A 23,836-nucleotide genomic window follows, 5' to 3' on the forward strand; every position below is an offset into this window, starting at 1 on the left:
TTGAGGGACAGTAAATATTGATATTTACTGAAGTAAGTCAGTATATGAATTGTGAATATTTTTGAATATCTTAGAGAGGGAGAGAGAAATGGAAATCACTTCCATTGTGGTATCAATTTTTTATACAGTAAAATCTGTGTTATCTGGCACTTTACCAACCACACCCAAACTCCCTCCCTCCATATAACTCTTAGTTAACTGGAATTTTTGACTAACCAGCATGCTCTATTCCCCCAACATGCCAGATAACAAAGCTTTTACTATATATAGTGCTTTAAAAAAAAAAAAAAAAACTTTTAAAAAGGTAAAGTAAAGTTGGAGGTCCTCATTTTTCACTGAGCTCAGAATGAAATTTTTTAAATGTGATCTGATTTTTGATACTGATTTATACCTGCCTCTGGAAATTTCCATTACTTGCGTCTGATGAAGTGGGCATTCACCCACGAAAGCTTATGCTCCAATACTTCTGTTAGTCTTAAAGGTGCCACAGGACCCTCTGTCGGATTTTAAATGTTACCTCACTTGCCGGTTGTCAATCCCAGTTTCTGATGGGCATTCAGAGTGTGTCTGCTGCCTTGGTGAGACACACGTTCCACATAAATGCTCCCACTGCCTCAATCTGAAGGCTTGTGCCAGGAAAGCAAGGGACCTACAGCTAAAATTCCTCATGATGGAGAAGTCTCTGTGTCCAGCGTCCGATCTGGGATCACGGACCCCTCCTGGGCACTGGTCTCCAACAGTGGCATCTGACAGAGGTTCCCCACCATTCTCTCAGAGGAAGGAGCACTCCAACAAAGAAACTGGTTCTGACCTCCCCTTCTTGGGAACCCTTCAAAAAGAGACAATCCCTGACCCATCAGCCCCCATTGGTACCAACTGCACCGAGACCATCCACTTCTGAGGTAGCGGGACCGTCCAGTATCCGGTTACCATGTGAGCCAAAGACCCTAAGTGAGCTGGCTCAGAAAAAGGCACAAAAGGGAAACCTACCATCCTTGCCTCTGTACTGCTGGAGCTACTCACACATGTGGCACTGAGCAGTGCAGCAGCGCTAAAGTCTGTGGCGCCACCTTCTGCCTCCACAGCGTATAGCGCACGATCCTCAGCACCGGCAACCATGGTAAAGGCACTGGTACTACCAAAAACACCCTCCTCAGTACCGATGCTCTCGGTACCACAGCAATTTGTCTGAAATAAAGACCTTTTAGTCTTCTCAGCACCGGAATCTCCACTCATCGGTATTGACCTTACTCCAGCATGCTTGATACCGTGCCAACTTACCACACTACCCATATCAGCTCCTCATTTATCCAGCAACAAGGATGATGATGATGATGATGATGATGATGGAAGAGGAAATCTACTCCTCCCATCACTCCTTGCCTACCCACACAGCTACCAGACCAGGTCCACTAGAGAAACATGAATACCACCCCAGACCTGAAACCCAAGGATGGTATATACACCTATGGATGCTGCCACTAATGCCATTCCCACCACAATGGCCTTACTGAGACCCATTGGCAGTGTACCGCCAACACTATCTTAAGCCTCCCAGTCCACACAAGGAGAGGTCAAGGCATGCTCCATCACCCTCTGAACCTCCGGAAGAGGCAGTCGAGGAACTGGAGGAGACTTCAACTCAGGAAGTCACCCCAGCTGCCACTTTTTCATTCTCCTGTCTGGATGAAGCTATTATTCCCCCTTCTCCACAATGGGGGATGACTTTAAACAGTTCCAAGAACTATTTAAAAGGATCGCAGAGTCACTGAAGATATCGCTGGAAAAAGCTGCGGAGTCCCAACATAAGTTGTTGGACATCCTCCAGACTTCAGTCTCTTCCAAGATTGCCCTCCCAATAAACAAGGTGCTCATGGACTCAGCCACGACCATCTGGCAGACCCCAGTAACAATTCCACCCACCTCTAAAAGAGCGAATAAAAAAAATATTATGTCCCTTCCAAGGAGATGGAATTTCTATTTTTACATCCTACGCCAAACTCTCTGGTGGTAGAGACCGTGAACGAGCAGAGCAAACAACACCATTCCTGATCCACCCAATATGACAGGGACTTCAAGAGATTGGATCTTTTTGGTTGTAAAGTTTACTCTTCAGCAACCCTATAGTTCAGGATTGCAAACTATAAGCATTAATGGCCAAATACAATCACTCCAGTTACTCAAAAATGTCTGACTTTATTGAGCACATACCTGAGGACAAAAAGGAACAATTTAAAGCTTTCATATACAAGGGTCAACTCCTAGCTTGCACAGATTTACAAACTTCACTGGACTCCACAAACATGGTGGCACACTCCATCGTCATGGTCTTAGTAATGCAACAAGCTTCCTAGCTCCACCTCTCAGGTTTTCCCAAAGAGGTACAATTAACTGTTGATGATCTCCTGTTCGAAGGCCCCAAGTTGTTTGCAGCCAAAACAGATGAGTTCCTTCACACATTGAAGGACTCCAGAGTGACTTTGAGATCCTTGGGCATATACACACCTACACAAAAGAAAAAACAGAGGAAGTATTACTTGACACAAAGATCTAGATCCGTGCCCTACACCCAGCCTCAGAGGTAGAGGCAGAGACCTGCAAGGCGGAGACCAATCCCTTCTCAGCCCTCAACGTCTCAGCAGCCTCCCTCTAAACAACAGTTTTGAGGGTTTGGTCGAGGACCAGAGACACCTTCCACTTTTTCTATTGCTGGACCCATCTGACACCATCCATCCATTCAGAGACCATCTAATTCCTTTCCATCCAGCATGGCAAAACATCACATCAGACAATGGGTATTAGAAATCGAGACTGGCTATTCCATCCAATTTACCTTCATCCCCCCCTCCCCACTCTCCTTCCCCATTCGTCTTCAGGGACCCTTTCTTACGAACACCTACTGTGACAGGAGGTAAACCCGTCTTGTATGCCTAGGCGCAGTAGAACCAGTACGAACACAACACAGAGGGAAGGGTTTCTACTGCCATTATTTTCTAACCCAGAAAAAAAACTGGAGGATTTTCTCGACTTAAGAAGACTCAACAAATTCAGGAAGACCCAGCGATTCAGGATGGTCATGCTAGCAACAATAATTCCAGCACTAGGCCCTCGACCTCCAGGATGCATATTTCCACATAACGATACATCCCTCACATAGGTGGTTTCTCAGATTTGCTCTGGGAACAGATTGTTTCCACTCCAAAGTACTCCCTTTCAGCTTATCTATGGCTCCAAGGGGATTTTCAAAAGTTCTTGCGGTGGTGGCAGCTCATCTCTGCAGACGAGGGGTCATAATATTCTCCTATCTGGATGATAAGTGCTTACTCAAAGCCTCAATTCAAGAAGGGGCCCTAGCAGCTACCGAAAAGACACAGCTACGCCTACAAATGAACGAACAAACAAACAAACAAACAAATCAACATTCACACCTGTGCAGAGACTGGAGTTCATTGGGGGCCTACCTTGACCCTCTGGTAAATCTGGGCAGAGAGGCTGTAGCTTCCACTCTAGTCCACCTAATTGCTATAACGCAAGCCAGCCCACAGACATCGGCCAGGACCTACCTCCAACTGTTAGGCCATATGTCAGAAATGATATTTGTCATCAAACACCTGAAGGCATGGCAACTCCATGGTTCCGAGACAATGAAATGATCTGTTCAGAGGAGGTAAACAGCAGAAGGTCTACTACATGATATATCAACCTGCGCAAATGGAAGAGATTCCATACATGGTGCCAGAATAGGCAAATAATAGCAACTACCTCTCCTTTATTGGATTACATGTTGGAACTCAAGAAATCTGGTCTCTCAGTGAGCTCTAACAGGGCACACCTCACAGCAATCACGGCGTTCCACCACGAAGTGGATGAATTTTTGATCTTTGCACACCCTACCACAAAACGCTACCAATAAAAGGGTCTTTGTAACCTTTATCCTGCAATACGAGCCCCTACTCTATCATGGGATCTGGTACTGCAATGCCTGGGGGAGGGGGGGCTTTTGAGCCACAAACGACATGTTCACTTCTCCATCTTTCAATGAAGGTGGCCTTTCTAGTCGCTATCACATCTACCCGATGAGTAGGAGAACTGGAGGCCCTCATGGCACATGCCTCATACACAATATTTTTCAAAAGCAAAGTTACCCTACAACCACATCCCAAATTTCTACCTAAAATAGTTTCATCATTCCATTTGAATCAACCAATCCATCTCCCATCATTCTTCCCAAAACCTAGTGGGAACAAATGAGAAGCAATGCTTCATACCCTGGATCTCCAAAGGGCACTCGTTTTTTACGTTGAAAGGACAAAGTCTTTCAGAAAGTTACCAACTTTATTTCTGTCCATCACGGAAAGATCTAAGGAAGACGCCATATCCAAACAAAGGACAAGAAGGTGTGTCAACTGTCTGTAATGGGCCACTCTCCTACCACTTCAAAAGTTATTTTTCCTCCCTTGGTGTCCTGCTGTTAATTGATTTATCTCGTTAGACTGACCTCAGACTTGGTAAAGCAACCCCCATCCTTTCATGTATTTATACCTGCTCCTGTATTTTTCACTTCATGCATCCGATGAAGTGGGTTCTAGCCCACGAAAGCTTATGCCCAAATAAATTTGTTAGACTCTAAGGTGCCACAAGGACTCCTCGTTGTTTTTGCTAATACAGACTAACATGGGTACCACTCTGATGTTATTTAGTTATCTCTCACAATTCTGACAATATTCTTCAATTGTGACCTACATGAACCCATCACTGTTTATGTACTGAATTACTTTTGAACAGAAACTGACTATTGTGCCAAATTCTTGGTACTTTTTTATTGTAATGAATTAACTCCCTTTGAGTGATTGTTTTGAATCAGCACCACTTAAAGCTATTGAGTCTAACTCTCAAGAGAAACACCAGTTCTAGAGGGATTGACAAGTCAAAAACAAAAATGGTTTACAGAGCTAAATTTTTAATGTCCTAAAACATGGACCCAGATATCAAGCAACATAATATTTCAGGATCTTAATATGTAATATTTAAAATGCCTTAAAAGATTCTGTACGTCTTATTACCTGTGCTCAAAAACACCTAATTTGTAACAGCACTTCTTATATTTAAAAAAATAGTAAACTGAAAACATTCCTCAAAATATACCTCATTTACTTTGATTGAGGGTGAAGTGCCTAAGATCTGTGAAGTGAGGTGGTTGCTGACTTGGGATCTAGTAAACAGGCTGGGGTGGGATGCTAACATCAGGAATATAACTATCTGGGCTGATTACTATGAGAGGATTCAGATCATTTGCTGAAATGCATGTAGATAATATTTTAATAAGTGTTGGGGTGGAGTCTTTGATCATGGTTCATGTTAGTAGCAGTGATGTAGAGAAATTCAGAAAAGAGGTTCTCAAAGATGAAATTAAGATTATCAGCAAGAAAGCGTAAATTTAGAACCTCTGTAATTCCAGAGATCTGTACAGGGGAATAGATATTCCCAATACATGGAAGAGAAGAGGGTGCAGAGAAGGATTCTAGCCCAGGAAAGCTTATGCCCAAATAAATTTGTTTGTCTATTATTACAGAAAATACCCACTTCATCACACCCTGCCCCAAAGAGAATGCCACAAAATCATATTTCACTTATTTTGTTGTGAGCCTGGGTAGACCAATGAACTTAAATAGTGCCCCTCATTCTAGGCTTCAGTATTTACCATCAACTTAATCCATCCCTAGCTTTTATTAAATGCTATGTTAACAGCTTTACTTTAGGTGTGAGGGCAGAACTATTATGATTATGTCTTATTAAGTACTGACAGTGTGATAAGCACTGTACAGGACTCAAAATAAAGACAGTCCTGTCCTGAGGAGCTTACATTCAAAAGGGCAAAAATAGGGAAACCTGGATTCATTTTGTAAATTCTTTTTCCTTATTAGTCAAATGGCCCAGCGGAAGCAGTTACTCGGAGTAATAATTCTGTGTGTGTGGTTTGCCTCAATTCTTTCAGAAGAAGGGAGTCATTGTGAAACCATTTCTGAAGCTACCGTCATTGCTACTTTATAAATCAGCAGGCAGGTTGAGAATTCTCAAGAACAGTCCTCTCCTTTAGAAAATGGAGCATTCACTTTACAGTTGGTCTAGTTAAAGTTGTATACTTATTCTAACATGGGGCCCATCCCATACGCCTGTATGAGAAAATGTGGGACTGCCTCAGACATCTCTCTTGTATTCCAGAATATGAGTGAATCTAACTGTTCAGCTATGCTGTTTTGTATATAACAACATAAATGTGAAAATCCCAATTCTCTGTAATTATTAATCCTTTTTCTCCAAACAAAACCAGTATTTTTAGAATAAAAACAACTCTCTTTTTTGTGCAAAAGTAAATAAGATGAACAAAAATGTAAACATTTGCACAACCACAGTATTTGTTAGATGGTAAAAAATGTGAAGTAAAAGCCTAACAAACAGTACTTAAGAAAAAAATGTAAATACATGTAATGGAACCCAGCATTGCGTAGGAATAGAAAAAGGGATCTTTATAAAAGGAAAAAAAATCAAGTATTCTATACCGATTAAGGGCATAATGGAGGTTTTGTCAGGACCCCAGAGTAAGGGGCAACCCGACTTCCCCTGAAGCTGCTCAGAGACTCACAAATTCCCACCCTGTTTCCCTGATGATCTGGGGAGGCAGTAAACTGTGATGCATCTATTATTGGCACAGCATATGTTCCCCAGAACAGCTATGCTAGCTGCCATGTCATGGGATGGGGAAGGAGAGCCAAGACTCTGTTCAGTCTCCTCCTGCCCATCCGTGTGAGGAATCTAGAATTTGTAGAGCCTGCTTCCCCTTCTGCATTGATACCTGTGATAAAGTTAGCCAGCATTAGGGGGTAAATTGCCTTGCGTCCCCTGATGCCCCTGCACTGCCACACCAGCTGGGCCACTATTTGCCTCCAAATTAGAGTTCATTCCTCATTTTCTTTTCTAGCACGTTCCAGGAGTGTCCATTTTCCTGTCTGTATGACTCTTTGGAAATGAACATCAAATTGGGGCAGGGAGATGGAACCCCACACAGAAATTATATTTGATTTTGTTTTGTTTTGTTTCCTGAGAAGATCCATATACTGAGATCTTCTCTGTTATCTCATGCCCTGCTTAGAACACTCAGATACTTGTGATTTTGTTAATGCATTAATCTGAGAATTGATTTAGTCCTTAGCAGTCCGCAGAAAAATACATCCTGTGTGAATTTAATTAACTCGTGTATTACCGTGAAAAATGACAAAAGAATAATATTGTTTAAGAAACATCAAAACTGTAAGAAACTTTAGTATACTCATTACACCCTTCCCTTGACCTGGAAAAAAAATCTCAAGAAAGGAAAAACTTTGTGTTGACAGAGGAGAGAGGGAGGTGGCAATTCATGTACCACATATTCCCAGCCTCTGGGGAGTCCTAAGTGTGTCATTCTTGATGAAATGTCTAAATTCTAATGGAATGGCCTAAATGTTTCTGCTCTTCTGAAGAGCTGTAAGCATGGTCAGCTCTCTCCCCCTCCCAAACTTCGCTATACCAGGACACAGTCACTTTGTTATCTCTGGCAAGTCTGGGTAACAGCACTCACATGTAGCCCTTGACAGGTAGATGACATGCTCCTGGCTTGATTATCGTTGTGGGTGGTAGGGCTCTGATCTTGTTTCTCCTCTATCTTTAAGTATGCTTTGATTTTTGTTCTGTTTTACCCAGTAGAATATGCTTAATAAGTTTCCACAAACCTTAGAAAGAATATCAAAGAAAATATATAAATTAATTATGAAGCTTTTGGGAGAACTGAAGCACATTGTATGACCTCCAAAATTGATCTCCCTCTAGTTAGCATGTTAGCGTAGAGTGACTTCAACTTTTTATCTGCTATCATAACATTCAAAGCTGTCACTTAATATTAACAAATAAACTCCACATCAAACGAATTTTTAAAAAGTTCTAATTCAAATTTTGTAACTGAATGTGACAGTTCAGTTATAGTAGTAGAGGTTTGAAGACAGGCATAATCTCAACAGGATACCTTCCTCAACTCCCTTGGTAAATAAACCTCATCCTGTTTATGAAGCAAGCATCATTCAGATTATGTTAAGTGAAGGTAGTTTTCCTAATACTTGAATTTTGAAAGCCCAATACAGTAATGATATAACAAAGGTAACTATAATCCTCCTAATTTGGCTTGGTGATCAAGACATTAAAAAAGAAATACAGAGGGTGTAATTTAGTGTCTGTTTAATATAGATTCTTGTGCTTTTTAGAATGTTTACTATATAAAATTAATATTCTAAGATTTTCAAAAATGGGTGCCTAAGGTTAAATATGAACTATTTAGGGGGACAAATACCATTGTGATGAGTAACCATATCAAACCTAGAGAGACAAACATTTTTGAAAGTCTGGACTGAGATTTTTAAATTGTTGTCTATGTTTAATTCTGCAAGCCATTTAATCTAAGGATTTATCTTTCAAAAAAAACCCCACCCTATGGTTTGCTTATATCAATGTATGAAAAACTGTCTTTTTAAATGAATTATGTCATTATTCTGAAGTGGTAATTTTTTTTTTTAAATCTCAGCTAGACTCCATTGATGGTCCGGTATTCAGCCTATGAAATATTCAGGCTGATTTGCCCTAAAATTGCATATAATGCCATACAAAAGTTGCAGGCGTATGTAGGTCACATCTTAGATCTGACACCTAAATGATCCGTTCTTCTTTTCCCCTCAGTTTTTTGGGGGAAGTGTCCTTTTATGCAAGACTAGAATATACTCAGACTCAGATTTTAAGTGGGCACATGCATGACTTAAGCACATGCAACCTCAGATGTGTGAGCAAAAATTGGAGAGTCCAATCCAGGCAGTTATGCCAGTGGAAGAACTTGTGAAAGATCAGAAACTGTCCTTAAATTTCAATTTAAAAATATATACTTGTGTAGTGATTTCTTTTTTTAAGTCTGGTCTAAAACCAGATATTTCTTGTCTTCAGCTTTTGATACTCCTCTGTCCATTGTCAACCTTCACCATTAATTAAAAAACAACAACACACATACCCCCCACAACTCGCTGATTAGTGGCTCCAGAATCGTTTAACCTTTTTAATGAAAAGAAAAAGTAAATCTGAGATGCTGCATCTGGGAAAGGTACTGAAGGTGACAGTCATGTTGACACTTCTTTATTTTAAGTCCTGTGGCATCAGAGACCTATTGTGTATTATTTAAAATGTTACAACTATAATGCATTTTTAACAAATTACCTGTATGCTGTTTCATGTGCACGGATATACTGTGGAAAAATATGGAGCCATTCAATAGATTCATTGCAATTGGAGCTTTGGAATTTACACTATGATCTTTGTATTTTGCTAAAACTATAAAATATACACTATAATAAAATGATTTTTCATCTGGTGTTGGGAAGGTAACTGTCGCTACATAGCTTGAAAGATCTGTGTTTAATAGAAACACTGACTAGCCACTGCACCACACAGTTACCCAGTGAAGCCTCCAGAACTGGATTGTTCAGGATTTGAAAGAGGCTTCAGACTGTGGAAGCCTAGCAGTGTTTTTATTGAATACAACTCTTAAATGGGGGTAGGCACATGGCTAAAAGCTCAATAAAATACATAAAAGAGCAATGTTACTCTGAATTTTACTCTGACAGTTTGCTTTATCTCGCAATTGTACAGGCTTGCATAATAAGCCTGAAATGTTTGTTTCTTTTGAATTCTAATCGCTGTGTGCTCTCTTTACTCTCCATACTTGCATCATTGCTTTAGGTTATTATTAATAGCTTTGGTTTTAGTAGCATACTTTACTTTAGAATTCAGCAGTACATGTGAAAATTACATTGGTGACAATCTCTCAGAATTGATTAATGTTAATTTCATTGAGATTTACAAAATACAAAGGGAGAGCCCTATAAATACATAAATTAAAACTGACAGAGTGATGTCAAATATGATAAGAATGGGATTAATGTTAAAATATCATCAGCATTCCTAAAAACAATTAGATGTGCTTAGAATTATCTACCCTTATAAAGTAGTGGGTTGTAAAGATCAGGGATTTTCTACATTTAATTGAGCAATAAAATATTTGGGAAGAAATTATATAGGACTAAATTGTGCCCTGACTAGCACAGGGCACAGAGGTGTAAATGAGCTACTCACAGCCTGGGTAGCAGCACAGGAGTAGAAGCAGACTTTGCAGAGTGTTACATTTCTCTCTCTCTCTCTCTCTCTCACATACAGCCTTTTGAGTCAGGGCTGGGGGGCAGTGGGTGGAAAGGGTGGGAAAGAGCTCCACCTCCAGAACATGTCATGCAGCGTACGCTGTGCGAGGTATACACTGCACAGTTAACTCCGTTCCTGGAGCAGCAGGGAAGCCAGGAGGAAGATTGTGACACTCTAATCACAATCTCACTCCTGGACTGCTGCACAGACACTGCAACAATGCACTGCCCCTTAGTCAGGGCAGATTATTATCTCACAATCCAGCCCTTATTGTCAGATGTTTATAGCATGAACTCACAACCACAAAGTATGTAGTGTTTGCCAATACTGTTTTACCAAAAATATAATCTAATTAAAGTTAACTGTTTCCTGTTTATAGTGAGACTCAGAATGCCTGTTTTTTCCCAGTCTTACATATACCTTTCTTTGACTCTTCTAAAATAAGTTGTAGTAGTGCAGTAATGTGCTGTAACTATCATATAGGGCAGTGCCCACTCCCATAGACCAATAATGGCATTTTGCTACATGCCTCTGTTCTGCACTCAGGAGCACTCTAAGATCCATCTTTCAAGTCAACATATCTGTTTTGTTCACCTTTGACTGGCAGGTAATGTTGTAGGTTAGGGAAGAATATGCAAACATTTTAATGAACAATATAAATAGATAGGATGGCCAGACCTCCACACTCTTTGTTCCAGACTTGCAAAGCCAACATCTAATTGTTAATTTGTAAAAATAATAATAATATTGTCCTTTTTATAACTTATAGAATCATAGGACTGGAAGGGACCTCAAGAGGTCTTCTAGTCCAGTCCCCTGCACTCAAGGTAGGACTAAGTATTATCTAGACCAGGGGTTCTCAAACTTCATTACACCACGACCCCCTTCTGACAGCAAAAATTACTTCATGACCCCAAGAGGGGGAAAAAAAGCCTGAGCCCGCCCAAGCCCCACTCTCCTGGGTTGGGGGGCCAAAGCCCGAGCCCCACAGCTCCAGGAAGGGGAGCCAAAGCTGAGGGTCTGGGACTTCAGCCCCAGGCAAGGGGCCTGTAACCTGAGTCCTACTGCCCAGGGCTGAAGCCCTTGGGCTTTGGCTTCAGCCCTGGGAAGTGGGGCTCGGGCTTCAGCCCTGGGCCCCAGCAAGTCTAAGACAGCCCTGGTGATCCCATTCAAAGGGGGTCATGACCCACTTTGGGGTCCTGATCCACAGTTTGAGAACCGCTGATCTAGACCATCCCTGGCAGGTGTTTGCCTAACCTGCTCTTAAAAACCTCCAGTGACAGAGATTCCACAACCTCTCTCGGCAATGTATTGCAGTGCTTAACTACCCTGGCAGTTAGGAAGATTTTTAATGTCCAACGTAAACCTCCCTTACTGCAATTTAAGCCCTTTGCTTCTTGTCCTATCATCAGAGGTTAAGGAGAATACTTTTTTCTCCCTTCCCTTTGTAACAATGTTTTATGTACTTGAAAATTTATCATGTCCCCACTCAGTCTTCTCTTCTCCAGACTAAACAAACCCAATTTTTTCAGTCTTCCTTCATAGCTCATGCTTTCTAGACCTGTAATCATTTTTGTTGCTCACCTCTGGACTTTCTCCAATTTGTCCCCATCTTTCCTGAAATGTAGCGCCCAGAACTCAACACAATACTCCAGTTGAGGCCATATCACTGCAGAGGAGAGTGGAAGAATTACTTCTCATGTCTTGCTTACAACACTCCTGCTAATACATCCCAGAACGATGTTTGCTTTTTTTGTAACAGTGTTAACTGTTGACTCATATTTAACTTGTGATTCACTATGAACCCCAGATCCCTTTCTGCAGTAATCCTTCCTAGGCAGTCATTTCACAGTCATTTCCTGTTTTGTATGTGTGTAATTGGTTGTTCCTTCCTAAGTGGAATACTTTGCATTTGTCCTTATTAAATTTCATCTTAATTACTTCAGACCATTTCTCCAGTTTGTTCAGATCATTTTGAATTTTAATCCTATCCTCCAAGCATTTGCAACGCCTCCCAGTTTGGTATTGTCCACAGACTTTATAAGTGTACTCTCTATGCTATTATCTAAATCATTAATGAAAATATTGAACAGAACTCCACCTAGGACCAATCCCTGTGGGAGCCTACTTGATATGTTCTTCCAGTTTGACTGTGAATTACTGATAACTACTCTCTGGGAATTGTTTTCCAACCAGTTATTCACCCACCTTATAGTAGTTCCATCTAGATTGTGTTTCCCTAGTTTGTTTACTATATGAAACAAAATGAATACTGTCTTGTGGCACTCTTCTTACGGCAGAATGGGAGTAGAAGTAGACTTTGCAGAGTGTTACATTTCTCACACACACACACACACACACACCACGATTCGTTTCCTCTCTGCCTCAGCAAGAGAAAGCTTTCCTGGGATTTAAACTTTGTGTCTGCGCCCTATCACATCAGTCTGTCGACCTCACCAGCAAGCTCTTTGAGACACTGTCAGTCTTAACCTTGCATTGCAAATAATAATCAGTGAATCCCCCCAGTTCCTGAGTTCCCCAGAGTCATCTCTCTGCAATGTCCAGTCCCTCTCACTGGACATTCACAGAAATTAACTGTGCTGCTTCCAAAGAGACGGTGTACACACCAGCCTATTAGATTAGCTGAGGAATTACTCTTTACTTTAATATAAAGAACGGAGATGGGTTTCAGTAAAACGTTTCAGTAAAAACGTTGTGAATAAAGAACAGAGATTTAAGTGATACTAAGGAAGAGAAAAAGAGATAGGTCTGGTTACAAACAAAACAAAACACAGTTTCTAGTGACTAAAACTTAATTTTAGCAAGTTACAATCTTTGCCTAAGCAGTTTTCTCATTATATCAAGTTACCAGCATCTCTAGCCCTCCAGGCCAATGTTCACAGCATCAGAAGGTGCTGTCCCCTTTGTTCCCTAAGTGATGGGTAACTAGAATGTCTTTTTGCTCCCCTTATATTTCCCAAAGTCCATTGTCTTTGCCTCAAATTCTGTTCTCTGGCATGCTCAATAAGCTGTTTCCTCCACCATTTGTTAGCTTGATTGCTTTGTTTACCTTACATATAAATGTGCTTTCATTGTCCTCTGCTTGTGATCAAGCCAGTCAGACAGGTAAATCCACATTCCTTTGTCTAGGGCAGACTTGGCTTATGAACTGCCTCCAAAATACATTTTAAGAACATATTTCCAGCACACATATATATCTCTTTATAAACAACCCATACACACATCACTTAGTGATATTCCTGACCAGCACATCACCAGTTTACATCTGATACCTTACATGATATCTCCTGGATACACATTATGACAACAATGTTTTGGGGGTAGTCAGGATGTCAGGCCTAATACTAATTACAGTATAATGGACCCTGTACCATTGGCATTAAGGGGCTCTTAAGGTCACATATGTTACCTTTTGAAAAAGATTTTTTTATTTTAATGCATTTTAATAGTTTTTGGATTTGCTGCATTATTTGCAGCAATCAAACTTTAAATCTACTGTAGAGAATTGTAAGCAGAGAATGAAGTTTAACAAAGTTTAAAAGAATATGCTCAAAATGTAGACTTTCTTTTTGTCCTTCAGGGTTAAGGCCAGACTCTTGTGATCCCAATTTTTTCTTTACTTTTTTACCTGAAAGATCCCCAAATCATTGGTACTGTCCTTGTAGCTGAGGAGAGCTGGCTGTGGCTCCCTTTGGAGCTCATCAATGTTGCTCTTGAACTGTTGAGAGGGATCATTGTAAAGGTATATGAAGCAATTCCTTGTCCCATCTGGGACAGAGCTTGCTTGTCTACTCAGCATTCCTGTTCTGGAAGTGAAGGAGTGAAGGCCTGGTAGTGGAAGAGTGAGGTGGGGTCTTGAATTCCCTTTCCTTATAGTGACATCTTGGTCTATCATTAGATCACTCAGCTGGCCTCACTGTTTTTTTTTTTTTTAAATTCATTCCCTCCTGGGCTTGTTTTAATGTTTGGTTCTGTGGCTTTTTTACTTCGATCAAGAGGTCAGAAAATGAAGCCTCTCTCAAGTTTAATGTTAAACCCACTCCATAGTTTGTGTGTGATTTTTGAGGTCTACTCTTTCTGAGATATATTTAATTTGCATTAGTATTGATGGAGAGTTAGAAACTTGCACTGATAGGAAAATATGTTCCATAAATATAAAACATGTTGGTCAGTAATACCTGTAATTTACCCTGCCTCATTTGGATGTTCAAATTCATTGTCATCACCATTATGGCAATTGGCAAATCCCAAAGGTATGTAGGCTTCTTGTAGATCAACCTTGTAACTATTCTACACTACATGGCAGGGGTAAGTCAGCTCCCTGGTGCCCCATAATGGCTGTCACGCCCAGCTGCTCTGTCAAGCCCTCACACATTCCTTTACTCAGATAGCCACTCCAAATAAGGTTTTCTTTATTGGGGTACCCCAGGTCTCTCAGGCCCCGAAACACAGGCCAACAGAAAGACTTTAAAACAAAACAGGAAAACAGTTTCACATGCTGTAAAGTCCTGGCAATCTCTTTCTCTCAGGTGCCATACTTTCTGTCCTTCTCTCATCCACAGGCACATTCCCAAGAGTCCTCTCCAGTCTGAGCCTTTTTACCAGACTGTTCTGATTCCCTTGCAACCTGTTTCCATTTCTCCCTGCCTGGAACCCTTTAGAGACAGGCCTAGCTCACGCAATCCCATTTGGGTTGTCACTGCCTAGGCCTCCCTACTCAGGCAGCCTTCCTTTCTCAGCCACAGAGCCTGCAAACCTCCTGTCAGTATGCACCCCTTCTTCTTTTAATCATCATTCCTAGTTGACCCCAGCTGGGACTAGTAATGACTGAACTAGCTGCAGGTGTCTCTCATGGGACTCAGTTAACCCTCTGTTTTGAGAACGCTGTTGCTCACAAGGAACTTGGCCCTGATCCCCCTAAAAGGGACACAGCACCACCCGGAGCCATCTGTAGCTCGGTTCTTAAGATGGTCTGGCTGGAGATTCAGCCTACAGCCATAATTGGCAATTTTATCACGCCACTGAAGCTTTTGGTGACCACATGATCACTGTTTGTTTAGCAGCTTTCCTTGGTAAACATGCTTTGTAATTTGTTGGTCTTCCATCTTAATGATATATTCATACCTAGGAACCCACTGAAACTGAACCAGTACTAATGGAGGTGGTTGCTAGGTTCAGCTATGAATATGCTCATCGCTGATCTTGCCCTGCCAGTTACCATGGAGCAGCTGATGAAGGGAGAATTGCTCTTCAGCCTTCCTCAGCCCCACGTTTCACTGCCATACAATAGAGTTGTTATAACTGTGGTTCTGAAGATGCCCAGCTTTTTAGCAAGCTTGATGTCACAATGACTTTACAGGGGCTGTTGAAAGGTCCAAACATGGTCTCAGCTGCTGCTATACAAGTTTTCACGTCTTTTGAATATCCTCCAGCACTGTGTGATGCTTCCCAAGGTGTGAATGTTTATTGGGAGGAGACAATTTTTGGTTTCTATGTAGGGATCAAAGACTTGTAATATGTACTCTCTGTAAATGGTGTAGCTATGGCAATCTACAAGTTTGTACTCTTGGACTGCTTTTGAGTTTGATACACAGCAAAGTGTTTAAAATCTAGCACTAGTGTAAGTGGGTGCAACACCATTAACTTCAAGGTTGTTACTACACCTTACAACACGGATGAATTTGGCTGATGGTATGGGACAGATAGCTGTGCCTGGACATATGAGAAAATATTATCTCAAAATATACCAGCTATCTTTTACTTGACTTCATCTTGTTACTGTAGTGTAATCTTCCAGTTCCAGCTAGCCAGGGATGTGCTCAAACATGTCTTAGACATGTTTATTAACAAGTTAAAATTAAATGTTCACAGTTTAAGTGGACTATGCATGAGATAGTGGAAGTGGATTCAAAGTAAAGGGAAATTGCTTGCATGTGTGTTTGAGGACAGGGAACTACATTGTTTAGCATAAGCTGACATCTATAACTGAAGGTGTCATAACTATAAAGGGAAGGGTAACAGCCCGCCTGTGTACAATACTATAAAATCCCGCCTGGCCAGAGACTCCAAAATCCTTTTACCTGTAAAGGGTTAAGAAGCTCAGGTAACCTGGCTGACACCTAACCCAAAAGACCAATAAGGGGACAAGATACTTTCAAATCTTGGTGGGGGGAAGGCTTTTGTTTGTGCTCTTTGTTTTGGGGGGTTGTTTGCTCTTGGGACTAAGAGGGACCAGACATCAATCCATGCTCTCGAAATCTTTCTGAACAAGTCTCTCATATTTCAGACTTGTAAGTACAGCCAGGCAAGGCGTGTTAGTTTTATCTTTGTTTTCTCAAATTGTAAATGTACCTTTTGTTAGGGTGTTTACCTCTGTTTGCTGTAACTTTGAACCTAAGGCTAGAGGGGGTTCCTCTGGGCTCTTTAAGTTTAATTACCCTGTAAAGTTATTTTCCATCCTGATTTTATAGAGATGATTTTTACCTTTTTCTTTAATTAAAATCCTTCTTTTTAAGAACCTGATTGATTTTTCCTTGTTCTAAAGTCCAAGGGGATTGATCTGGACTCACCAGGAATTGGTGGGGGGAAAGGGAAGGGGAGGAATAATTAATTCCTCCTTGTATTAAGATCCAAGGGGTTTTGAATCAGTGTTCACCAGGGAGGTGGTGGAAGAGTCTCTCAAGGCTACCCAGGGAAGGGAGTTAGCCCATTGGGAGTGGTGGCAGCGGACCAGATCTAAGCTGGTAGTTAAGCCTAGAAGTTTTCATGCAGGCCCCCACATCTGTACCCTAAAGTTCAGAGTGGGGAAGGAGCCTTGACAGAAGGTTTTTCATCTTCCTGAATGAGCAGATTTCCCATGATGATCTCTGGTGGTAGCAAAAGAGCCCAGGTCATTTGAACTGAATTCAAACAGCATTTACTATTCTGCCTGAATTTTGGGGAATGACTTCATGTCATATGATAGATAAGATTTAAGTGTTGTGAGCCAAAAAGGAAGACAACATATAGACTTTGCTTGGGACTAGGGTGACCAGATTAGCAGTATAAAATATCGGGACGGGGGGGAAGCAAAAAAAAAGGGGGGGCGGGGAGAAAAAAAGGGGGGGGGGGAGCAAAAAAAAAAAGAGTTTAAAAAGGGCCTGGGGCATTAGCAGGCTCCGGCCCCGCGCGCTGCCCTCCCCACGGAGCCTCCCACCCCCCGGCCCGCCACGGGCATATGCGGGGCGCGGTGGGTCCAGGTGGGGGCAGCGTGGAGCGGGCAGGAGCCGGGTGGGCGGCAGGGGTCGAATCCCCGCTGCTGCCAGGGAGCCCCGCGCCTCTCCCTCCCACTCGCGGCTGCAGCTCCTTCCCGGCGGGAAGGAGCAGCTGGACGCGTGCTGCATGTGCCCGGGGCAGGCCGGGGGGCGCGTCCCGCCGGGAAGGAGCCGCAGCCGCGAGCGGGAGGGAGAGGCGCGGGGCTCCCCGGCAGCAGCAGGGATTCGGCCCACGCCCCCATGCTGCCCCCGACCGGACTCACCGCGCTGCCCCGCGGGCTGCGGGGCTGGAGCAGCCTCCAGGCTGCGCTCCCGGCCCCGAGGGTGCAGCGGCCCGGGCAGGAGCCCTCTGGCAGGGCGGGGGGCTCAGCTGAGCCCCCCGTCTCCTTCCCTTGCCAGCTCCCCTTTGCTCGCCCGCCTGGTGCCCGGGTGCCGGAGCTGACTCACCAGCTCCAGGATCCAGGCACCGCCGCCACCCCCTCCCTCCAGGCTTGCCCCGCCATGCTGCAAGCCTGGGAGGGAGGAGGAATGCTGCGTGGTTGGGGAAGAGGCGGGGCCAGGGCGGGGATTTGGGGAGGGAGCCAATGGGGGAAGGAGGGGGCGGAGCCAGGGCGGGGGGGCGCGAGTGCCAGAGTGGAGGGCAAAATTTCTTTTTTGTCCAGTGTCCCGACCAAACATTGGTCGGGACGCGGGACAAAGAAGCAAATATCGGGACAGTCCCGATAAAATCGGGACATCTGGTCACCCTAGCTTGGGACAGAGGAGATGCATGTTTCCTTGGGACAGGTGATAAAATGGGATACAGAAAGACAGCCAGCTTTTACGATGGGGGAGAGACACAACTGAAGACTTTCCCAAAGAATAATGGGCAGCCTCCGATGAACGAACAAGTGAACAGTTTGCTTAGAGTAATGAATGCCTCTGAAAACAGCAACTTTGCAGGCACCAGATGGAAGAAGAACATTACTGCAATTCCTGCATCCCATTGTGCAACAGCCAACAGAGCTGTTAAAGCTTTCTGGTGATTTCTAAGCTTTTTAATGTGCTTTACTTTGAAGGTGTTTTGCATTTCCCTGTCAGTTTGTGTGCTAGGCTCAGCTGTCGTAGAAACAAATTTTATTGGCAAATTATCAGAATAGAGGAAAAACATGAAGTATAAACTGAAATAAATACATTTAATCATATATTACATCAGTCACTAGGTGGACATGAAGCTTAAGTTACATAGTATGGAAATATTTACAAATTGGGAGAAAGGTAGTTCACTGGCTTGTTTTTTGGTGCAAAATTGTGACCCACGATCAATGTCAAACATTTGAATTAATATTTGAAGAAAAAAAGTCAGTCTGAATCCAAACATCATTGAATTTGAAAGTAACTGTGTGTGTTGTGGGTTTTTTTTTTTGTTTTTTTTTTGCAGTGCAGTGTTCAGGTCTAGTTCCAGGAGTGGAGATCTCCACTAACAATACTCTAAAGGATCTAGCTAAGGCAGAAATTTCAAATTTCATTCTAAATTTCCTGGCTTGTGTTAGCTAATATCACAGCCTTAACATTACATTAACTCTGAGAATTACTGGAGCTAATTTGTAAGTGAGTGACATCTGGACACTGTTAATTTTCTGTGAAGAAGGGAGGGTTTAATGTGACTAAAAGATGGGGACAGGATTGGATTATTAGGAAGAGCAGGTCTGTCTGTCTGGTCTTTTCTCCCTTCTCCCACCAGTTCCCTCATTTCCTATCTTGCTTTTCTGATGTACCTTACTCTCCTGTCACCAATTTCCCCGCCTCTCTTCAGGATGAGAACCAGCAGGGGAAAGGCTAGATATATCTGAAGTGGAGGCTGTGGGTGTGAAAGAGACCAGAGCAGATCAGTGAAAGGACACAGGAATGGGTGTGCTGTGAGGTAGGCAGGGAGCATGAGACTCTCTGCCTGCATGATGGGGATTGTATCTTTTGTCGTTATTGGAGGGTTAGGGAGTTCTGTTCAGAGAAGGAGAATCAGCTAGGTCTGGGGGAGGGAGGCCGAATTCCTGCAGGGCCAAAAAGGAGAGAGAGATTGAAGGACCTCAAAAGTTTGTATTAGTCTTTCTGAACAGAACACAGTTAAAAATCTACCATGGATGGATATACCCTATTGAAAAGTCTAAAGGATTCCAAATGCATCTATTTTAAACCAATAGTTGCTAAGGCACAACATATAGATTTCCTCTAATTTACTGTGCGCCGATAGCTAAGGTTGCCCAGCATTTCCAATTATAAGATCCCATTTTCAGTTATTTATAACTTTGCTAAACTTCAATTCTTCAGGATGAAGTTTTCCATGCCAGGTGTCTGCCTCAGGGTTAGTTTTTTGGAAAGTTTCAGCAAAAAAACACTCTGCTGTTTCCAAGAACAAGATTAGGGAAAAATAACTTGTCCAAATTTGTACAAGTTGTAAGCCTCTGAAAAATCACAGTTCACGCATGGTCAGCAGAGACTTGTTGGAGTTTGGTAAGTCTCCAAAGATTCTGTCTTCACTGGGCATGCTCCATCCCAGGGCTGCATGTGCTGAGCAGGGCTTTTGCTGCAATAACTCCTCCTGGCAGCCGGGGACAAGTGTGGTGTCAGGCACCAGGACTGAAAACAGAGACAACCTCTCCTGTGCTCTCAGTGTTTACCAGTGCTTCTATATCCTGGGAAATTTCCCAAAATCTGGGAATTTTTGAGTAAAATGTTTTGAATGAAAATTCCCAATTTCCCAAGTTGAAACATTTTACTCACAAATTCCCAGGTTTTGGGAAATTTCCCAGGATATAGAAGCACTGTAAAAAACTTTGGGAATTTTTCACCAGATTTGGGAAATTTTTAGCGCTAGGTTGGGAAAAGTTGGCATCACGATATAGAAGCACTGGTGTTTACACTTCTAAAGCCCAGGAGAAGAAGGAAGCCTGATTGGAATGAAGAGGTGGTGGGGGATAGAGACCAGCATGAAAGGATGGGGGGAGACAAGGTGCGTGGGTAGGTGGAGTGGTTATAGAATTCCTGGTCTTCCACAGTTACTAAAGAGGACTAGGATGTTTTGCAGTAGGGAGCTGAATAAATGTAGAAACTTCCTAGTTAGGAAGTTATCTAGTTGCTGCTTAAAGCATGACTATTTTTGTTTATGTCCTCACACTATATGGTGTCAGAAGTGAGTGGATCTTTCTCCAGGCGTGCCGGAGCCTGTGTAGAAGTGGGACCACGGGCACCAGAACTGTGGCCCTGCTCCTCCTCTTCCCCCTGGCGCCTCGCCTCCTGGTGAAACCAGAGCCAAGCAGTGGTAAGAGCTGCCCAGGGAGCCCGGGCCACAGTGGAGAGCCCCGGATCCTCAACCTGCCCTGGGTGGGGGGTGGGGGTGCCTGAAGGCTCCCCTGGCCTATGTCCCCACCTCCTGGGGGATGCTGCCCAGGGCAAGTGGAGTATCCATGGCTCTCTACAGTGGCCTGGGGTCCCTGGGTGGCTCTTACCATGGCTCGGCTCCGGCTTCCAGCCAGACCAGGGGTGGGGCCTCGTGGCAAGGTGGGGGGAAAGGCCCACCTCAGCCCCTCCCACCAGGAAGAGGCTGGCACTGCTGGCAGGGTCTGCGCTTTGCGGCAGAGGAGTGGATCATCTTATTAGTTCCCCTGCCACAAAATGCAGCCTGTACCACCACAGCTCCGCCTGCTCGAGGCATGTTAAAAAGTGGGCGGGCATGGCCCCCCAGCCACCTCTGGTTCTGGCGTCCCTGTCCCTCTTTCTAAAGAAGGAGTAAAGAAAATAAAAGAGACCTCAGGAGTTGTAAGTAAGCAAGGAAAGTGGATAATCAGAGAGGAGCCCTGTGAAAGCTGCTGCAGGAAGGAGGCAGAGCCCTATCTCAATGCAGCAATGGAGCCCTTAGGACAAAAGGCTGTTTTAGAGAAGTTTAATTTTAGCAACTGAAGCAGCTGGCCTTGCTGAATTTATAGATTTTTAGTAATTCCGGGTGGCTTCTGATTTAACAGGGAAAGCACAAAAATACCAGGTAAATCCCTGATATTTGCCATGTGTGATGCTGATGATCGTACCTTGTGTGCCCCACCCCTCACTGATGAGGAAAAGAAAGAATACCCCAAGTGAAAGATTTCAGAGTAGCAGCCGTGTTAGTCTGTATCCGCAAAAAGAACAAGAGTACTTGTGGCACCTTAGAGACTAACACATTTATTTGAGCATAAGCTTTTGTGGGCTACAGCCCACTTCATCAGACGCATAGAATGGAACATAGTAAGAAGATATATATACATACAGAGAACATGAAAAAGTGGAAGTAGCCATACCAACTCTAAGAAGCTAATTAATTAAGATTAATTGATTGAGCTTATGCTCATATAAATTTGTTAGTCTCTAAGGTGCCACAAGTACTCATGTTTTTTTTCCCAAGTGAAAGAGGCTTTTGATGCCCATTTAATAGACAGACAGAATATTATATATGCAAGAGCCAAATTTCATGGAAGCGTCAGGAACAAGAGGAAACAGCCGAGACTTTTATTACTGAAGTTCATAGTCTTGCTGAACATTGCAAATATGGAATATTACAAGAAGAATTAATAAGAGACAGGATAGTTGTTGGAAGAACAACCAATTTACTAGCTCAGTTTCAGTTGGACTCAACGATCAGCAAGTTGTATTCAATGATTGGCGCTGCCCTTCATATTATTACTGGTACGACCTGAACTACTCCAGTTTCCAGCCTTCTGTTCCTCGCTTCCCAGCTATTAGGTGCAAAGGCAGGATCCTGGATGCATTACTGTGCACAGCCAACTATCAAGACAGCTTACTTCACAATTTAATCTGAAAGCCACATCAAAAATGCTGGTTAAAGTCAAGATGCCCCTTTTCTGAAATAGTTGAGCCTCTCAGACAGTACATGAGACGTGACCTAATGAACAGTGTCAGCAGGAGACGTCAGATTATATTTTAGATCAGTGGTGCATTTCTTGGAAGATAAATAACTCAGAACTGCATCCTGTAGGCTCTCTGAATCGGCTCTCACGTGCCCCTCAGAATGACAATACGAACTAAAAGATCCTTCTTCATTACACCAGGATACGTTGTGGTGACAGGCGATTTAACTCATGTCTTTACCATTGGGGCTTCTTGAGCTCCCCATGCTACCCCTGGGGAGTTCAAGAACAACATGCCATCTGGTTACAGACTGCTCTCTATCATCTTGATGGTTGATGGATGCACTTGACATCTCTGGATGATGCTGCCATGCTAGAGTGGCTATGTCATTTACCCAGTGTCTCATTGTTTGTGCCATCAGAAGCGATGTGCCAGAAGAAGTTAGACCCAGATCTCACACTAGCAAAAGCTACAGCAAACTGAGAATGCAAGAAATGATAAAGAATAGCAATGTGACTTACATACTAGCAGCACAGCGGAGAGTGCATCAAATAATACTGAAACAAAGAGAAATGTTTATTTGGAGAGGAGAAGATAAAATCTGTAGGATACATAGTTAGCAATCAAGGAGTTCAGCCAAATTCAAACAAATTGAAGACATTACTCACCTTACCCAAACCTAAAGATGTTTCTGGCATGACAAATCATTTTGGGAAACTCTTACCAAATTTAGCTCATCTAACAAAACAGTGAAGAGAGCTCCATAACGGTCACAATACTTGGATCTGGGATAGTCCACAGCAAAATGTATTTAATACAATACTTTATTGAATATTGTGTTTTGGTACAATATTCAGTAAACTATTCAATAACAGTAGCAGTGGACACATCTCCATATGGTCAGTGCTCACACAAATGCACCTGGAAGGAGACCAGAGACCTGTTACGTTGATATCAAAAATCCTCACAGAAACCAAGCAGCAATGTGCTCAAGTGAAAAAGGAAGCTCTAGCAGTCACTTGGTTCTGTGAACAGCTCAGTGCATATCTGTTTGGCTTGAATTTTAATATAGAAACAGACAACAAGCTCTTAGTGGGATTATTGGGTTCAAAACCACACGGTGACTTTCCACTTAGTATTCAAAGATTTTGACTATGGCTGATGCGATTTTCTTTTAACATTAAAGACACACCAGGGAAAGCACTCATAGTAGCAGGCAGTCTATCCAGAGTCCCAGTTTAGCAGCCACCAATGGAAGAAGAAAAGGCTTTTAGAGAAATATGTCAAAGTACACTTTGACCTAGTTCTGGCAGCAATTCCAGCATCTGCCAGCTGACTTCAGCAAATTAAAGATGAACAACTAAAAGATGACTCAATTCTGCCAAAGAGGGTGAGGTTGAAGAAGGCAGCTTCTAACAGAC

The 23,836-nt window shown here is 42.8% G+C and overlaps 1 protein-coding gene across 2 annotated transcripts in view; it reads left to right on the forward strand.

Annotated features, from left to right (window-relative positions):
- The window catches only part of ATG10 (autophagy related 10), a 123,333-nt gene that overhangs the window by 9,256 nt on the left and 90,241 nt on the right, over positions 1-23,836 (forward strand). The gene's annotated exons all lie outside the window — the stretch shown is intronic.

This window comes from Terrapene carolina, unplaced genomic scaffold (assembly GCF_002925995.2).
Source record: "Terrapene carolina triunguis isolate 2854851 unplaced genomic scaffold, T_m_triunguis-2.0 Scaffold69, whole genome shotgun sequence".
In the NCBI taxonomy this organism is placed as follows: Eukaryota; Metazoa; Chordata; order Testudines; family Emydidae; genus Terrapene; species Terrapene triunguis.